Raw genomic sequence first — 6,162 nt, forward strand, 5'->3', positions numbered from 1 at the left:
ATGGAGTAGATCCTGAAGTCTACAGGCTCATGCTTTTCCCTTTTGCTGTAAGAGACAGAGCTAGAGTATGGTTGGACTCTCAACCCAAAGATAGCCTGAACTCTTGGAATAAGCTGGTCACGGCTTTCTTAGCCAAGTTCTTTCCTCCTCAAAAGCTGAGCAAGCTTAGAGTGGATGTTCAAACCTTCAGACAGAAAGAAGGTGAATCCCTCTATGAAACTTGGGAAAGATACAAGCAATTGACCAAAAAGTGTCCTTCTGACATACTTTCAGAATGGACCATCCTGGATATATTCTATGATGGTCTGTCTGAGTTATGTAAGATGTCATCGGATACTTCTGCAGGTGGATCCATTCACCTAAAGAAAATGCCTGCAGAAGCTCAAGAACTCATTGACATGGTTGCTAATAACCAATTTATGTACACTTCTGAGAGGAATCCTGTGAGTAATGGGACGCCTCAGAAGAAGGGAGTTCTTGAAATTGATACTCTAAATTCCATATTGGCTCAGAATAAAATATTGACTCAGCAAGTCAATATGATTTCTCAGAGTCTGAATGGAATGCAAGCTGCATCCAATAGTACTCAAGAGGCAACTTCTGAAGAAGAAGCTTATGATCCTGAGAACCCTGCAATAGCAGAGGTGAATTACATGGGTGAACCATATGAAAACACCTATAATCCCTCATGGAGAAATCACCCAAATCTCTCATGGAAGGATCAACAAAAGCCTCAACAAGGTTTTAATAATGGTGGAAGAAACAGGTTTAACAGTAGTAAACCTTTTCCATCATCTTCTCAGCAACAGACAGAGAACTCTGAACAAAATACCTCTAATTTAGCAAACTTAGTCTCTGATCTATCTAAGGCCACTGTGAGTTTCATGAATGAAACAAGGTCCTCCATTAGAAATTTGGAAGCACAAGTGGGCCAGCTGAGTAAAAGAATCACTGAAACCCCTCCTAGTACTCTCCCAAGCAATACAAAAGAGAATCCAAAAGGAGAGTGCAAGGCCATTGAATTAATTACCATGGCCAAACCTGTAAGAGAGGTTGAGGACGCGAATCTGATGAGCGGATAATTTATACGCTTTTTGACATTGTTTTTAGTATGTTTTTAGTAGAATCTAGTACTTTTAGGGATGTTTTCATTAGTTTTTATGTTAAATTCACATTTCTGGACTTTACTATTTGTTTGTGTGTTTTTCTGTGATTTCAGGTATTTTCTGGCTGAAATTGAGGGACTTGAGCAGAAATCAGATTCAGAGGTTGAAGAAGGACTGCTGATGCTGTTGGATTCTGACCTCCCTGCACTCAAAGTGGATTTTTTGGAGCTACAGAACTCGAAATGGCGCGCTTCCAATTGCGTTGGAAATTAGACATCCAGGGCTTTCCAGCAATATATAATAGTCTATACTTTGGCCAATAATTGATGACGTAAACTGGCGTTCAACGCCAGCCTTCTGCCCAAATCTGGCGTCCAGCGCCAGAAAAGGATCCAAAACCAGAGTTGAACGCCCAAACTGGCACAGAAACTGGCGTTCAACTCCACAAATGGCCTCTGCACGTGCAACACTCAGGCTCAGCCCAAACACACACCAAGTGGGCCCCGGAAGTGGATTTATGCATCAATTACTTACTCATGTAAACCCTAGTAGCTAGTTTATTATAAATAGGACCTTTTACTATTGTATTAGGCATCTTTTGATCATCTTAGGATCTTAGGATCATCTTTGAACGCATTGTTCTTAGATCAAGGGGGCTGGCCATCTCGGCCATGCCTGGACCTTCACTTATGTATTTTCAACGGTAGAATTTCTACACTCCATAGATTAAGGTGTGAAGCTCTGCTGTTCCTCAAAGATTAATGCAAAGTACTACTGTTTTCTATTCAATTCTTCTTATTTCGCTTCTAAGATATCCATTTGCACCCAAGAACGTGATGAAGGTGATGATTATGTGTGACGCTCATCATCTTTCTCCCTTATGAACGCGTGCCTGCCAAACACTTCTGTTCTACATGAATTAAGCTAGAATGAATATCTCTTAGATCTCCTAACCAGAATCTTTGTGGCGTAAGCTAGAATGATGGCGGCATTCAAGAGAATCCGGAAAGTCTAAACCTTGTCTGTGGTATTCCAAGTAGGATTCAATGACTGAATGACTGTGACGAGCTCCTAACTCGCGATTGCAGGGCGTTAGTGACAGATGCAAAAGGATAGTAAATCCTATTCCAGCATGATCGAGAACCGACAGATGAATAGCCGTGCCGTGACAGGGTGCGTGAGCATATTATTCACTGAGAGGATAAGATGAAGCCATTGGCAAGGGTGATGCCTCCAGACGATTAGCCGTGCCGTGACAGGGCATTGGATCATTTTCCCGTGAGATGACCAAAAGTAGCCGTTGACAGTGGTGATGTATCACATAAAGCCAGCCATGGAAAGGAATGAGACTGACTGGATGAAGATAGCAGGAAAGCAGAGGTTCAGAGGAACGAAAAGCATCTCCATTCGCTTATCTGAAATTCCTACCAATGAATTACATAAGTATCTCTATCCCTATTTTATTATATAATATTCGAAAACACCATTATCAATTTATATCTGCCTGACTGAGATTTACAAGGTGACCATAGCTTGCTTCATACCAACAATCTCCGTGGGATTCGACCCTTACTCACGTAAGGTATTACTTGGACGACCCAGTGCACTTGCTGGTTAGTTGTATCGAAGTTGTGACAATTATGTATTGAGATCAGCGCACCAAGTTGCTCACGTTGCCAGGGATTGTTTGAGCCTGGACATCACAATTTCGTGCACCAAGTTTTTGGCGCCGTTGCCGGGGATTGTTTGAGTTTGGACAACTGACGGTTCATCTTGTTGCTCAGATTGGGTAACTTTCTTTTCGTTTTCTTTTCAAAAAGTTTTCAAAAATTTTTCAAAAACTCTTCTTTTGTTTTCGAAAAAAAATGTTTTCAAAAATTTATTTGGAAGCATGTGAAGCATCTCCATTCCTGCCATTGGAGCAAACAATAAATAATGGAAGAAGCATTTACATGGAAGAAGCATCTCCATTCCAGCCGAAAATAATAATAATGCAAGGAGAATGCTTGGTGACTTCACTGCACCTAAATCCAATTTACATGGAAGAAGCATCTCCATTCCTGCCATTGGAGCAAACAACTTTGAGCTGAAACCTCAGTTAGTTTCTCTGATACAGCAGAACTGCAAGTTTCATGGACTTCCATCTGAAGATCCTTTTCAGTTCTTAACTGAATTCTTGCAGATATGTGATACTGTTAAGACTAATGGAGTAGATCCTGAAGTCTACAGGCTCATGCTTTTCCCTTTTGCTGTAAGAGACAGAGCTAGATTATGGTTGGATTCTCAACCCAAAGACAGCCTGAACTCTTGGGATAAGCTGGTCACGGCTTTCTTAGCCAAGTACTTTCCTCCTCAAAAGCTGAGCAAGCTTAGAGCTGATGTTCAAACCTTCAGACAGAAAGAAGGTGAATCCCTCTATGAAGCTTGGGAAAGATACAAACAGTTGACCAAAAAGTGTCCTTCTGACATGCTTTCAGAATGGACCATCCTGGATATATTCTATGATGGTTTATCTGAGCTATCAAAGATGTCACTGGACACTTCTGCAGGTGGATCCATTCACCTAAAGAAAATGCCTGCAGAAGCTCAAGAACTCATTGACATGGTTGCTAATAACCAGTTCATGTACACTTCTGAAAGGAATCCTATGAGTAATGGGACGCCTATGAAGAAGGGAGTTCTTGAGGTTGATACTCTGAATGCCATATTGGCTCAGAATAAAATATTGACTCGCAAGTCAATATGATTTCTCAGAGTCTGCATGGAATGCAAGCTGCATCCAACAGTACTCAAGAGGCATCTTCTGAAGAAGAAGCTTATGATCCTGAGAACCCTGCAATAGCAGAGGAAAATTACTTAGGTGAACCTTATGGAAACACCTATAACTCAACATGGAGAAATCATCTAAATTTCTCATGGAAGGATCAAAAGCCCCAACAAGGCTTTAATAATGGTGGAAGAAACAGGTTTAGCAATAGCAAGCCTTTTCCATCATCCACTCAGCAACAGACAGAGAACTCTGAACAAAATACTTCTAATTTAGCAAACTTAGTCTCTGATCTATCTAAGGCCACTGTAAGTTTCATGAATAAAACAAGATCTTCCATTAGAAATCTGGAAGCACAAGTGGGCCAGCTGAGTAAAAGGATCACTGAAATCCCTCCTAGTACTCTCCCAAGCAGTACAGAAGAGAATCCAAAAGGAGAGTGCAAGGCCATTGACATAAGCGCCATGGCCGAACCTGTGAGGAGAGGAGAGGACGTGAATCCCAAGGAGGAAGACCTCCTAGGACGTCCCGTGGTCAATAAGGAGCTTCCCTCTGAGGAACCAAAGGACTCTGAGGCTCATCTAGCGACCATAGAGATTCCATTGAACCTCCTTATGCCCTTCATGAGCTCTGATGAGTATTCCTCTTCTGAAGAGAATGAGGATGTTACTGAAGAGCAAACTGCCAAGTTTCTTGGTGCAATCATGAAGCTGAATGCCAAATTATTTGGCATCAATACTTGGGAAGTTGAACCTCCCTTGTTCATCAATGAACTAAGTGATCTGGATCAACTGACATTGCCTCAGAAGAGATAGGATCCTGGAAAGTTCATAATACCCTGCACCATAGGCACCATGATCTTTAAGGCTCTGTGTGACCTTGGTTCAGGAATAAACCTCATGCCCCTCTCTGTAATAGAGAAACTGGGAATCTATGGGGTGCAAGCTGCTAAAATCTCATTAGAGATGGCAGACAGCTCAAGAAAACAGGCATATGGACAAGTAGAGGACGTGTTAGTAAAGGTTGAAGGCCTTTACATCCCTGCTGATTTCATAGTCCTGGATACTGGAAAGGAAGAGGATGAATCCATCATCCTAGGAAGACCTTTCCTGGCCACAGCAAGAGCTGTGATTGATGCTGACAGAGGTGAAATATTCCTTCAATGGAATGAGAAGTCCCTTGTGTTTAAAACTCAAGGATCTCCCTCTGCAACCATGGAGAGGAAGCAGAAAAAGCTTCTCTCCAAGCAGAGTCAACCAGAGCCCCCACAGTCAAACTCTAAGTTTGGTGTTGGGAGGCCACAACCAAACTCTAAGTTTGGTGTTGAACTCCCATATCCAAACTCTAAGTTTGGTGTTGGAGAGTCTCAACAAAGCTCTGCACATCTGTGAGGCTCCTTGAGAGCCCACTGTCAAGCTATTGACATTAAAGAAGCACTTGTTGGGAGGCAACCCAATGTTTATCTAATTCTTATTTTTATTGTTTTTCATGTTTTCTTAGGTTCATGATCATGTGGAGTCACAAAATAAATATAAAAATTGAAAACGGAATCAAAAACAGCAGAAGAAAAATTACACCCTGGAGGAGCATCTGTCTGGCGCTGAACGCCCAAAATGGGCAGCTTCTGGGCGCTGAACGCCAGAACAGGCATGGTTCTGGCGTTCAACGCCAGAAATGGCACACAGATGGGCGTTGAACGCCCAAAATGGCCACCAACCTGGCGCTGAACGCCCAGAGTTGGATACAAAGGCATTTTTACATGCCTAATGGGTGCAGGGATGTAAATCCTTGAACACCTCAGGATCTGTGGACCCCACAGGATCCACTCAGGATCTGTGGACCCCACAGGATCCCCACCTACCTCCACTCACTTCTTCTCACCACTCTCTTTCACACAACCCCATAAACACTCTTACCCAAAAACCCTTCACCAATCACCTCAAACTCTCTTCCCCATCACCTCTTCACCACTCACATCCACCCACTCTTCCCAATAAACCTACCTCATAAACTCCACCTACCTTCAAAATTCAAAACCAATTTCCCACCCAAACCCACCCATATGGCCGAACCTTAACCCCCCCCTCCATTCCCTATATAAAGACCTCCATTCTTCACCAAATTCACACAACACACCCCTCTACACTCTCCTTAGCCGAAACCACATCTCCCTCTCCCTCTCCATATTTTTTCTTCTTCTTCTTCTACTCTTTTGTTTACTGCTCGAGGGCGAGCAATATTCTAAGTTTGGTGTGGTAAAAGCATAGCTTTTTTGTTTTTCCATTACCA

The 6,162-nt window shown here is 42.5% G+C and overlaps 1 non-coding gene across 1 annotated transcript; it reads right to left on the reverse strand.

Moving 5' to 3' along the window:
• Nucleotides 1-3,471: 3,471 nt before the first annotated feature.
• On the reverse strand, nucleotides 3,472-3,579 carry LOC148561834 (small nucleolar RNA R71). The gene has a single exon (XR_015887369.1). It is a non-coding gene; the product is annotated as a small nucleolar RNA R71 (small nucleolar RNA).
• Between the last annotated feature and the right edge of the window lie 2,583 nt (nucleotides 3,580-6,162).

The sequence above is a fragment of the Arachis ipaensis genome, chromosome B6, assembly GCF_059453495.1.
Source record: "Arachis ipaensis isolate K30076 ecotype BB chromosome B6, ASM5945349v1, whole genome shotgun sequence".
Lineage (NCBI taxonomy): Eukaryota > Viridiplantae > Streptophyta > Magnoliopsida > Fabales > Fabaceae > Arachis > Arachis ipaensis.